Consider the following 13,711-nt stretch of genomic DNA (forward strand, 5'->3'; position numbering starts at 1 on the left):
AAAATGCATCCTGGATTCTTGTAAAGATGAGAAGTATGGTTTAGAGTGGAAGCCAGAGAGTCATCACACTTCAAAATCCTCTTCTCTACCTCTGTTCCACTCCAATCCATTCCTTTCCTTTCCTTTCACTTACATGTCCTAATCCCCACACACATTTTTATCACTACTAACGATGTAACTCTGAGACTTGTCCCAAGAGGAGAGTTGTCCAACTTATTTTTTTTCTCCTTCCCAGCCCTTGGCAAGTCTGTTGGGTGACCCACTCAGACACCTCAGAGGGTGGTGCCTCCCACCCCCTCAAGCCACAAGCAACAAAGCCTTAGTCATTTCATGCTCTTGGCTTTGTCATCATCTTGCTCTCTTGAACATTACTTTGTCATGAACTCATTTCACTTATGTAAGGAGAAAAAGCCAGGGATAGTGAAAGAGGGCCTCTGGTTGTTCAGGAACAAACAAACAAGAAATGATAGCACTGCTATTGCCCAATGTCCAGAAGAGTATCTTGCCAAGATAGAATTCTGAATCACAGGAAAATGTAATTAATTTATTATATAAATTATTTTATGCAGCAAGCCAAGTCAGGCTATTGTTTTGGGCAGCATTTTAATAATTATAAGGGTCAACCATCATTCTAACTTCCAGAAGACAAAGGGAAATGTATTGTTTTACATAGGAAGGAAGTATATCTGAAGTTATTGGGGTGACACACATAGGCTAACATTAAGTGTTAATTACCATAGTATCATTTTTATATTCTACAAAGCTAATTAATATCCCATGTCTCCCACAGAGGTGTATAGGTTATAAAATATAAAAAAATGAACTATGTTTATGTGGTATAATTTTTGCAAATAAGAGTTAATTTATGTTTTCCTCATTTAATAGATTTTGAAGGGCAGAGCGATAAATAGCAAAGCTCTATCACAGGTACCACCTTCATTAACAGGAAAGTAAATATAATCTTATAATTTGATCAGAAAGTGGAAAAAGATTGGTCCACCAGTTTGAAGAACAGAAGAGACTAGCATTTGAAGGGAATGAGAATGAAGATACCCATGAAAACCCTTCCAAAGCTTTTATATGTTTCAAGTTAAAAAAAAAAACAGGATTTTATGTGTGCAAAGGTAACATTATATAGACAGAAGAGCTGTCAAGAGCAACCCAAGGGAAGAGTGCTGATGGGAAGAATTAGCTCCTGGTCTGCAAAACTGGCAGAGCTAGATTAAAGAGTCATGGGTATAATTTCAATTAAGGTTTTTACTGCTGTTGTCATTGTTCTCCCGCTTGTCTTATTACACTTTGACATGGCCAGACTTACAGACTCAAAACAAATCTGGACACTGTCTTCTGTAAATCCCCTACCTTCCACCCACGCACGATCACTGAGTTGAAATGATGGAAAATATCAATTAGGAGACCCAATAAATGTTAAACAAAATATTCAAATTGCAAACCACTGTAAAGACCCAATGTTTGGAGAAACTAAAATACATTCAAGTCTAGCTAAATGTTCTTCTACAACAGTCATTCTTGCTTGGTTCTCATCAGCATTTTATTTTATACTGTCTTTACTTGCAGATAATGTTGTTGGATTTTTTAAGAGCCCAGGTTTGTATGTGATTGAATTCTCTTTCCAAGTCATGTTGTACTTACGAGACTCGTACCTGTTCTCAGTTATGAAAACCTTCAGTATGTTGCAACGAAAAGCTTTTATTCCCATCAGTGAATCATTGAAGTGAACTGACCAAATTCAGTGTGGGTGGATGGAGAAGCCTAGCTATAGAGAATAGTAGAGTTATTTTGTTAAAAGCTAACCTGCTTTTCCTATTTTTGAGAAGGCCATAAACTACTATGATAGGTGTACATTGATCCTCCACAGCAAAGGACTTGAACTAGACGTACGGCAGCCAAGAATTATACTAAGTTTAGCTACCATTTATTGAGCCCCATAGTGGATGCTTCTGGTATCCCAGCCAATGCCTTTTACCAAACTGGTACCTCTGCCCCAGGTGCTGCAAGCGGAGGCTGCTATGGCTCATAACTGCCCCCTTCTCCAGAGAATTCCTCTTGGCCATTTGCCCAGGAGGTTACCTCACCACCCCCAGCCCAGAGGCAGCCTACCTGTAAGGGCTGACTGACATGAAGAATACAAAAGACCAGGCAACCACGTCAAGGCAGGAACAACTCCATGTGTGTAATTCACACTCCAGAGCTCTCTGTGGGATTAGGGTAAATCCAGACTCCAGAAGAGACCACATCCTAAGCTCAGCTCCTCCACCTGCTCCATCTGCTTTCTTCACTCCCCTTCCTTCCGAGATGTTTACCGCCCAAAATGGCATGCACCTGAATCTGTTTTTCAGGCCCTATTTCTATTATAGAGAATGAGACTTAAGCTGTAGTTCTATGTGTATTATAGAGATACCTTGTGTTCATACATTTATTTTATTTAGCCCACAGAGCTACTGTATTTGAGAATACTGTATAGTTGAGAATTATGAACCAGGGTTGAACCCAAGTTTTTTCCTGAATCCTAAAAGATTCTATTTATTAAACCAAACTGCAGCCTTAGACATTTGCATAAAACTTCCATCACATCTCACCAATAAAAAAAAAATATTAAAGTTACACAATTTAGAAAGTAAACAAATGTGTCCTCTCCACATTGACAGGCTCAACGATGAGTAGATGTTGCTCAGTGTTTCCTTGACATAAAGTGATATTTTTTCTATGAAGAATAAAGGGGAAGGAGAGAGGAGAAAGAAGAAGAGAGCAGGAGAAAAAATGTATGATAAAGAAAGAAATTAAATAAAGAAGAAAGTAGGGATGAAGGTAGGAAAAGAAGGAGGGAGGAAAGGAGGGAAAGACAGAAAGAAAAGGCCACAGCAGATACTTGTTTTAATAGACTTTAGCCTTTTAGGTGACCTCTGGCCTCACACCTTGGCTGGAAAAGCACTACTGATCATTTCTCTTTTCTTTCTTTTCAGCATGGAACAGTTGGGAATGCTTTAATCATGGGATAAGCTTTAGTGCAGGCCTTGGCTGAAAATCACTTTTCTACTAAGAACGATGAGGAGTTTCCAGGGAGGGCTTGTAAACTAGTTATCTCTGTTGATGACCACATCTGTGTGCACATCTGTGGTACAGAAACACGCCATGCAATAAAGTGTATCTTGTGTTACATGACTTCCCACCGTGTGGGCTGCCCTTTCCCATCACATTCAAGACGCCCTTTTCTTATTAAAAAGAATTAAAATATAGAAGAGCAACACTCCACCCATAGGGTGAGAAGGCAAATTTTCTGTTTTTCATTTTGCGTCCAAGCAAGGCAAACATCATAGAACTCATTTTGAGATTTCTTAAAACTTCTAAAGTAAGCCTGCCCCAAAGGCATCAAGGCTGCAGAAGGCCCACTAGACATCAGACACTGCACTGAATGTTTTGCATTGCTTCAGTGGACTCTCATGGACACCACTGAACTAGGCATCCTGGTTGCCATTGCACAGAGGGGCAAAACGAAGAGTCAAAAGGGTCCAACAGTTTGTCCAAAATCAGGCTTAGGAAACGGAGAAACTCAGTTTCAGAGTCACATCTAAAGGACACCTGAGCTCAAGGTCAGTTTTAGCAGAAACAGTAAGTGACCTCTCAGGGGCAGTGCTATCTGAATAAGGGGACACTCTTCACCTTGAAAAAGTGTTACTCACAATACTCACTTGCCTTTGAAAGACCCCCTGTGCCCAATTTGCTGAATTCCAGAGCAAGCCATCAGGCTTCCACAGAATATGAAAAGATTCAGTATGTGATAGAGAAAACTCCAAATACAAGGCTGAGGAGAGGTGGGATTTCATATTTCAAACAATTTTATGTATTTCAAAAAAAGTAAAACTAGCAGAAAAGGCAGCAAGAAAAATGACCTGCTACAACAAGAGTACTAAGGATAACTGCAAGCAAAAGTGTAATGCCTCAGAAGAAGGTTTTTGTTTGAGCTCATGGTTCTAAAGCAACTGGACATGAATGTGGTTGCTTCAAAGGAATTTAGACCTCCAAAGCTAAATTCCTAAACTTGGTCTTCCTAGGAATCTGATATCCACAGGCATCTGCCCAGAACAGTGACCCTTGACTTCATTACTGCTTTTAGCAAATATGGGTAGAAGATAATTTAAAGGAGCTTGTAAAGAAACTTTAGTTTTAAAAAAGAGCAGAAAGCATGTCAGTCAACCAAAAAGTATCTGGTTTGAAATTTCATCATCAAATGGGTGGTAGAACTAAATGATTCCCAAGTTTACATCTAACATTTCAGGATTTTAGGATTTTAGAACATATAAGTTAGAAAATGTACCTGATAGATGGTAATAGATTACATGGGGTTATAAATATTTGCGAAAAAACTTGATGGCCTTCTGAACTTAGAGTATTGGCAAGTGCTATTTCAGTTACTTTTGGACAGAAATTATTTTTACATTCCTTAATATAAATCATATTTTAAACAACATGACTTTCTCCCTTCCAGTTCCAAAAATAAATGATATGATTCATGGGCTAAAGTGCCCTATTTAATAGGCTAATGGAAAGAAAGAGTAGCGAACAAAGTTTTAAAAGATATTTAAAGTTAGCATGGTCATTGTTGCAAAGATGACAAATGGCCACTTTGACATATGCTTGCTTAAAAGCTTTCGGTGTTTACAATTACTGGTGCAGGTAGACTACACTTAAGAGATGTGCCCCTGGTATATTCTAGAAAAAGATGAATGCTCTGTCATTGGAACGTTAATATTCCATGCTTTTTAAATGAAAAGAATTAGGTGCAATTGCAGCATCTGGTGAATCTTTGCTTCATCACTCTGGATCTAATTTTAAGTGGTGAAACAGAATCCAGACATTTGAAATTGCTAAAACCTTCTGTCCATCAATAAGGATGGCATGTATGACAACAGTGAAACCTTTACCAGCTACTTGTGAGCTGTAGGTCAATTGATGACTGATGTCCATGAATGATCAGCAGTACCACCCTGTTTTAACTAGGAGGCCAGTGTGGGACTAGAAGCATCGGAACAATAAAAGACATATTCCAGGCCGGGCGCGGTGGCTCAAGCCTGTAATCCCAGCACTTTGGGAGGCCGAGACGGGCGGATCACAAGGTCAGGAGATCGAGACCATCCTGGCTAATACGGTGAAACCCCGTCTCTACTAAAGAATACAAAAAACTAGCCGGGCGACGAGGCGGGCGCCTGTAGTCCCAGCTACTTGGGAGGCGGAGGCAGGAGAATGGCGTGAACCTGGGAGGCGGAGCTTGCAGTGAGCTGAGATCCGGCCACCGCACTCCAGCCTGGGCGACAGAGCCAGACTCCGTCTCAAAAAAAAAAAAAAAAAAAAAAAAAAAAAAAAAAAAAAAAAAAAAAGACATATTCCAGGGAAATGTCTAAGAAAGGTTTCCCTGACTTTGTGCTAGAAGTATCCTAGAAACTCCATGCATATTTCTGGACTTCCACAGCTAAAGGGGTTCATATACATGCAGGGCTGCACAATTAAGCCTCACAACAATTTTTCTGGGAAGATACTAGTATTTTCTTTATTTTGTAGATAGGAAATTGAGGCACAGAAAGATTAAAGGACTTATCCGTAGTTGCATAACAGTGAAGCAGTAGAAGGATTTGAACCAGTCAATCTAACTTCATGGCCCACACTCTTCACCTCTTTCCCCACCACTGCTTAGAATGTATAGACTTGGAAAGTTCCCAGACACTTCGCAAGACTTACATGGAATGTCAAGCATGAATTCTCTCCACATTGAATGACAGCATTTGCCCATAAAGGAAATAGATACATTATCATCTATAACAAGTGGGCATCTTTAGGATTATAAGAAAACATCTAAGTCGAATTGAAACAGACAAAGAAATCATTATGCAAAGGCAAATATGAAGCTATGTGCCTTCCCAGCAGGTTCAGGAGCATTGTGGGAACCACATCTCAGAAAGATGATAAATACGGAAGAAATTTTGGATCTCCTTAAAAACTATGTGTTTGTCAGAACCCTGGCATTCCTCAGCAATTCAAAGAAACATGCTCACAATTCCTTTCAAAGATGTCTAACTGTACCTTTGGGTTAAATCATAATTACCAAAATGTTCTAAGAATATTTTATCCAGCCCCTTACTTCAGATCTCACTTGCAGCTGTTGAGGGGAGAAAACATAGGTAAATTTTCCACTCTGGGTCCTCATTGGCACTGTTACCAGCTTAGCAAAGACTGTGAAGGTCAACTGCGGTGTGGTTTTCATATTAATAAAAAGACAAAAGCAAGGCTGCCAGTTACAGGATGCCACATTGATGGTAGAGGTGAAAACTTTACTCTGAGAATATGAGAAATGAAGCCCAGGTATAAAGTTTCTGCAATGAGAGTTTCTATTTTTCTCTTGGAAAACTGAACATTGTCAAAGAATTCTGAAATGAATCCCATGGGTCTTTCCCTTAGAAAGTCAACATACATTCATTTATTTGGTTAGTTAAACAAGGTAGCATGATTTTCAAGGAAGCTTGTAGGGGTATTTTCCTAATACTCTTTGTTTCTCACACCTGCTACTATATAGAGAGCTGCAATCCTAAATGAAAAGGAACCAATCAAATCAAAATCAGAGTTCTGAAGGTGATGATACAGACATTAAAAGATAAAATAATTACATCCTGTTGCCTCCTCTCTTTCTTTTCCTTCCTCTCTCTCTCTTTTTTTCCTTTTCTTTTTGAGTCGACATGATTCTCTGACACACAAAGGAATGCCACGTTCATTCCCTCCCATGCCCAACTGGCTTATGTGTAGATAAAGAGAATGTTTTTTAGGGGACAACTCCATGATTCTCAAGCCATTCCTGGTTTTGTTCCACCTCTTCAAAGGTTCGAGGGGTGTCTCTGTTCCCATAATATTGGTTTCCCAAAAGTTAGCCTATTCTCTAAGTGTCTGAATTAGTGGAACTTTTTTGCCTTGTCTTCCAAACACTTGAGTGTAGACAACACAGGACCAGATAAATCTTCACTCATTAGAAACCTATCACCAAAGGAATAGTGTTTCTTAGGTTATTCCTCATCCTTCGTTGCTTGTTGTCCAGACCAGAATTAAATGAGTTAAACCATGATGTTGCTAATACATATTTAAAATCATTAGTAATAATTTCTGTACCATGAAATCTTTTCTTACCACTTGATGTTTAGCTTCTGTTTTCATCTGTTCCATTTTGTAAATGGCTCTTAAATTTTGTGCAGCACCAGGAGAGGCAGACAATAATCTATTCCTGATCGTTGCCCACTTTGCTCTGAGGTGTAGACACCCTGCCTTTTACATCCAGTCAAATCACATTAAAAAATTGTCTCTTTATCCTTACAACACATCTACCTCCAGGTCCCCTCAAATCACTATTTTCATCTACCAATAGTTGTCTCAGTTTTCCTTCTTGGCAAAATCTTGCAAACGCTGTGAAATAACATAAGCAAAGGATTTAATTATTTCAGTTCTAGTGGGACTGTGCCTTGGGTTTCCTGCAGATACATAAACACTGCCAACAGCATGAGATTCATTTCCATGTGTTCATCTATTGAACCAAGCCCTCGATACTACTTGACAATCTTGTCTCCAATTATGGGACAAACCCATGATGCTTTATGCCTGGGAGAAAACACAGAGAATTTTGCAAAGTTTTGGTGATTCTTTTCCTCTAGCCTGTGAATTTCAAATGATACATGTAAAATATTCCTTCTACATATCCTGACTCACATTTCTCCCTATATCTTTAGATAGAGAAAGTTGGGAGTAGGGTGGGGAATGAAATAAAACGTTTACTTTTTTAAAGTCAAGAAGAAATTACTTGTGCACTGCACAAGAAAAGAAAACAAAGTTCCAATTGCATGTGAAGAAAGCCCTCACAGTGTTACTGAATACCATTTCCTGCAATGAAGACCAATATAGAAAGAAAACAGAAATAAATTCCTTAGTTATCAGCCATAGAATTGCAGGACAAAATGAGCAAACACCAAAAGACAGGCCTGATCCCCCACGTGGAAAGTATATACATAAGCAATTTTTGCTATCTGCGGACTCAATTAGGAATCAGTGTTTTCACTTTAAATAAGCTAGAATGAGTTGGGTAGTTGGCACACAGATGGGAGAACCTTAAATAAAACTAGGAGCTTCTGAAAGCAGGATGAATGGCGTAGCAAGAGAGTGCTGCTTTGTAGGGCATCTGAGTCATCATTTCCACTCAGAACCCAGGTAGAGAATATTAAATACAAACGGTTTGTTTTTGTCTGCTTGTTTGTTTGGGACACAATTTCACTCTTGTCATTCAGGCTGGACTGCAGTGGCATGATCTTGGCTCACTACAACCTCTGCCCCCGGGTTCAAGCAATTCTTGTACCTCAGCCTCCCGAGTAGCAGGGATTACAGGCACCCACAACAGCGCTCGGTGATTTTTTGTATTTTTAGTAGAGACAAGGTTTCACCATGTTGGCCACACTGGTCTTGAGCTCCTGACCTCAGGTGATCCGCCAGCCTCGGCCTCCCCAAACTGCTGGGATTATAGCCGTGAGCTGGTGGGTCAGGACTTTGGGGACTCACATTCTGATACGTGGTTAAAAGATAAAAATAAGAATCTTTTTAAACATCTTTTCCCTAGATTCTAACTCACACAAACTTCTCAGCTTTCTTTCTTTAATTCAAGACATCACCCTCTCATTACTCATCCTCCCGCTTATTGCTAGTGATAGGAAGCATTTGCTACACGTGGAAAGACCATTTTCCAGCTACGTGTCTTTGGTGAAACATGTAACTTCTGAATCTGTTGTCCTGACTATAAAATGAGAATTATCATTTGGGAATTAAAGGTGATAATTTTAATTAAATTAAAATTTTCATTTGGGAAATAAGGTGTGAAATTAATTGGAAACTGTTATAGAAATTATTATTGCTGCTCTATGTATTGTCATTATTTGTTAAGTCGAAAATGATAACCTTGCTTTTTTGGAGGGGGAAGAAACTACTCACTGACAGAACAGAGTAAATAGTGTGGAGGTGAGGATGTGAGGATCTCCAAAGCTTCAGAAGGAATTATTTTTATTTTTACTTCACTTGAAGATTGTTACAAACCTCCCTCCTCCTTCCAAACTCCTGACCTTAGTGAAAAGATAGAGTTGAATGTCTTCAAAGCTAACATACCGAGGACAGGTCAGCAAAGAGCCTGCTGGCTTGGCAGACTGCAAAAGGGAGCTTGTTCCAGACACAAAGGCCCGAAGAAAGATGGGAGTGAAGAAATAGAACAAAGGAAGCAGTTAGGGACAAGCCTGGACCCACCAAAGGAAAGAGGAGGAAACAGGGGAGAGTGTGTTAAGGAAACAGGCCCAGGGGTTCCTCATTCCATCTGAGGACACAGTGAATGAAGCAGCGCCATCATCTTTTATGCAGCTTCTGTTGGTAAAGTGCTGCCTATAGGGAGGGTCCCTTCCTGCAATGAGAGTTTCCCATGATAATGACAGGTTCCATATCAACACATGTGGGTTCATGCTTCTCCTGGTCCCTTGACAGCCTGGAGAGTATTTAGGGACCATTCTTCCATAGTAGACTTTAATATCTTAACCAAAAATGAATTTATTCATGTCCAACACAGTTGTTTTTCAAAAAGTGAAACATCTTCCAGCTGTCTGTTTTGGGAACAGAGATGGGGGAGAACAACAACAACAACAAAAACAACAACAAAAAACACCCAAAGTTCCAGGAGCAAGGAGTCTGGAAGAGAACAAAGAAGTAGAGAAAAGGCTGCCTTTCCAAGTGCAGCTGAAATTCTCAAGACCCACAGATGGGCCATCAGTTCCATACTTCAATGCAGAGTTGCATAGCCACTGTAGATCCAACCAGCATGACTTCCAAACATATTTCCACACTCAGGCTGGATAATGCCTTTATGGAACCTACCACTGATTTACTTTCGTCACTTTATCCGAATTATCCACTTACACAAAGTCTAGAGGGTGAAAGGAGGCAAAACACAATCTGTGATTAGCCTCCGTCTCTCCCAAGGTATCTCACTACTAGAAGCTGTGCTCACCACCCCCCAACTTTTTCTTCCCTTATCAGGGGGAAGAAGGATGCAATTTCCTGACGGGCAAAGGCAGGCAAATGGGTCTTACTTCCACATTGTCTCAGGAAACACAATAATAGTCACTTGGCTCTCACCATATCCCCTTGGAAATCCCCAGGTATGACTTTTGCTCAACTAAAAATAAATAAAGGAAATAAAGGTGGTTTTATTTCAAAATAGATAATAGGTCATTATTATGCTTGGTCCTCACAGGTGATGCCAAACTATATCTCTGTCCACAGACATGACTCAACTCCACAATAAACCACCTGTGAACAATCATCTCAGTTTCAAACAATGATTAACTTCTGGTAAGTAGACCCTATCAAGGGTTTCTGGGGCTGCCATGGTCTCAAAGCTCTCAGGTTTGTGTTCAAAGACAACAGTCATATAAAGAGACTTTGAGTCTTTCCCCAAAGATATTTTTATTCCTGTTTTCTTTTTTTTTTTTTTCCCTACACAGGATTTGTTTGTATTTTTTTATGTAGACCTGTGTCTCAGTAGAGTCAGTTATAAGACTTTAGTGGACATGAGTTACCTTATTCTGCCAAGTGTATTTTCTCCTTTCTTATGGTAACAGGATTCTTGTAATCCTATCTCAACCCTATTCTTATTCCAAGAGTCTTGAAGATGGCAGATGACCTGTATCTGACAAATTAGCATCTTCCACACATAACTATTATTATTGGTTCAGGGAAAACATGTGACTTAAGTCAGTTTAATCAAAGTTAGTTTCACTACTCTTGCTGCAAAAACCTCTAAGAAGCACTCTTTCTTCTACTGAGATTACCGAAGAGATGAGATGTATGCATGGAGGTATGCTGGAAGCCATTTTGCCACAGTGGAGGGAGAGTGTGTGTGAGAATGATACCAACACAAAAGAAAGCAGAGGTGAGGCTGGGTGCAGTGACTCATGCCTGCGATCCCAGCAGTTTGGGAGGCCGAGGCAGGTGGATCACCTGAGGTCAGGAGTTCAAGACCAGCCTGGCCAACATGGCGAAACCTCATCTCTACTAAAAATAATGATAATAATAATAATAATAATACAAAATTAGCTGAGCATGGTGGTGTATGCCTGTAATCCCAGCCACTCAGGAGACTGAGGCAGGAGAATCGCTTGAGCCCAGGAGATGGAGGTTGCAGTGAACTGAGATCACACCACTACACTCCAGCCTGGGTGACAGAGCAAGACTCCATCTCAAAAAAGAAAAAATCAAAAAACAGAAAAGAAAGCAGAGGTGGTAGTGGGAGACCTAGTACTAATGGCATCGTGTCAGTCTAGATCCAACCATGCCTGAAGCCAAAATACCTCAGATCTTTCAAGTTCTACATCACGGCTTCTTCTTCTACCTCAGATATTTTAAATTCTATGTCATAGCTGCTTCTTCTTTTCTTCTTCTTCTTCTTCTTCTTCTTCTTCTTCTTCTTCTTCTTCTTCTTCTTCTTCTTCTTCTTCTTCTTCTTCTTCCTGATGGAGTTTTTTGCTCTTGTCGCACAGGCTGGAGTGCAATGCCGTGATCTCAGCTCACTGCAACCTCTGCCTCCTGGGCTCAAGCAATTCTCCTGCCTCAGCCTCCCGAGTGACTGAGATTACAGGTGCCCGCCACCATGCCCAGCCAGTTTTTATATTTTTAGTAGAGACAATGTTTCACTGTGTTGGTCTCAAACTCCTGACCTCAGGTGATCCACCCACCTCGGCCTCCTAAAGTGCTGGGATTACAGGTGTGAGCCACCATGTCCAGCCAGCTTCTTCTTTTTGGCTTAATTCTGAGTTAGGTTTTCAGGCAGTCTATGCTAGATTTTCTGCCACTTGCCACCAAATAGGTGCTGTTTTAAAGTCTTCCCTTCTGTGCTAGTGCATCACACCCTCTGAGACTTAATCGTCAATGTTCTCACTTTGTCACTTAAAGTTGTGCCTGGAAATCAGGTGATAGTAATGAAAATGACCCACAAGCTAAGAGATTTATCACTAACTGAACTTTAGCTTCCAATAAATAGAAAAAGTTGGATCATAATGAAAGCACAATGAAAATCATTTCCAACGTGAATAATCTTTGGGACAACTCCATTTCCCTTCACTCCAGAGACAGACAAGAGTCTCTTCTAATTTACTCTGATAGGTTAGCCAAAAACACAACAGAATGAGACTATGAAGTGGAGACTACAATAGAAAATAATTCCAATAAATAAGAACAGAATGAGAAAATGAGTATTAGCAAAATCTTTGTAAATCACCACTTGAGTGTTTATTAAGTGTTGGAGTTAAGTTTGATTACAATGGGTGAAGAATTTCCATGTGGTGAAAGTAAGACTAGGATAGCCAAGAAATAATTGGAAGTCACACAAATCTGTTCTTGGCTTTCCAATGGGTGTGGAAAGGGTAGACAGAACTGAAAACACAACTTGAACTCTGGCATGGTTCCTGAATATTAGCATAGAGGGGTGTGCTTTCTATGTAGAGGGGTGTCATCAAGTAACCAAAGAAGAAATACTTGGGGAGAAGACAGTGGAGGAAGTAGTCCCTCTCACTGTGGTTCTTCTCCAGTGTCAAGGAGACTGGCTGGGGATCAGCAAATATCCTCTAAGAATGCTTCTATTTCTTGGTTTTGGGCCAGTTATCCAGAGCAGATGTGAAATGTTTGATGCGATTAGGAAATATTTTACATGTGAGAATGTGGATGCTACAATTCTCAACTTGGCCAAGAGGACTTAATAAATGGTGAAATTTTACATCTTTAGGAGGAGCAACATTTTTTTTAAGTGTTGGTTAAAATAAACACCAAATTCCCAAGGAAAGACCAAATTCTGATGATGTGCAGCACTGATCATTTTATTACTGTGGAAAAATGTACTCAGACTGTGCAACTCACTTCATCCTTTGGTTAATGTTCTCATTTTCCCATTATCAATGGCATATGAATACTTATTCCCGATTATCGAGTTTCCTTTTGTTAATGGATGAATCAAAAGTGGGCTAACAAAATATGTCCTTGTTAGTAAAAAGTAATTGAAGATGAATTTGCTGTCACAAAAATGACAAGTCTTTTGTTTTACAAATAAAACCAAGTATAAATAGGTTAGATTGTTTAAATTATAATTATTTAAAAATTACGACATATTAGGGAATGTACTTGCATTCTGGTTCTCCATTATAGCCAGCTGTCTCACCTTCAATAGTACCTATTTTTCTTGCTTTCAGTTTCCCGTTGTGTCAAAGGAGACAGTTGGGCTAGATTGGCATTTCTCAGAGTGTTATATTGTAGAAATTAGTTCTGTGAGATATAAATTATCAAAGCAAAAGTAGAGATTCACTGATCAAATAGGACAAAGAAAGGGATTCAAGATGGAGGGAATAATGTATGTGAAAGTATGGAGATATGAAAAAAGCTTTTCACTACTTTGTTCAATAAATATTAATGAACACTTACTATGTGCCAGGTATTGACTGTGCTAAGAGTTGCGGGTTCGGTGGTAAGTAAGAATAACACGAAACTTACCTTCAAAGAGTTTACATTCTTTTGGCATGAGTGTATAACTAAACATGCAATTTAAATAAAATCAAGTATTCTCAATATTATGACAGAAAAATAGCAG

This window comes from Rhinopithecus roxellana, chromosome 13 (genome assembly GCF_007565055.1).
Source record: "Rhinopithecus roxellana isolate Shanxi Qingling chromosome 13, ASM756505v1, whole genome shotgun sequence".
NCBI lineage: Eukaryota > Metazoa > Chordata > Mammalia > Primates > Cercopithecidae > Rhinopithecus > Rhinopithecus roxellana.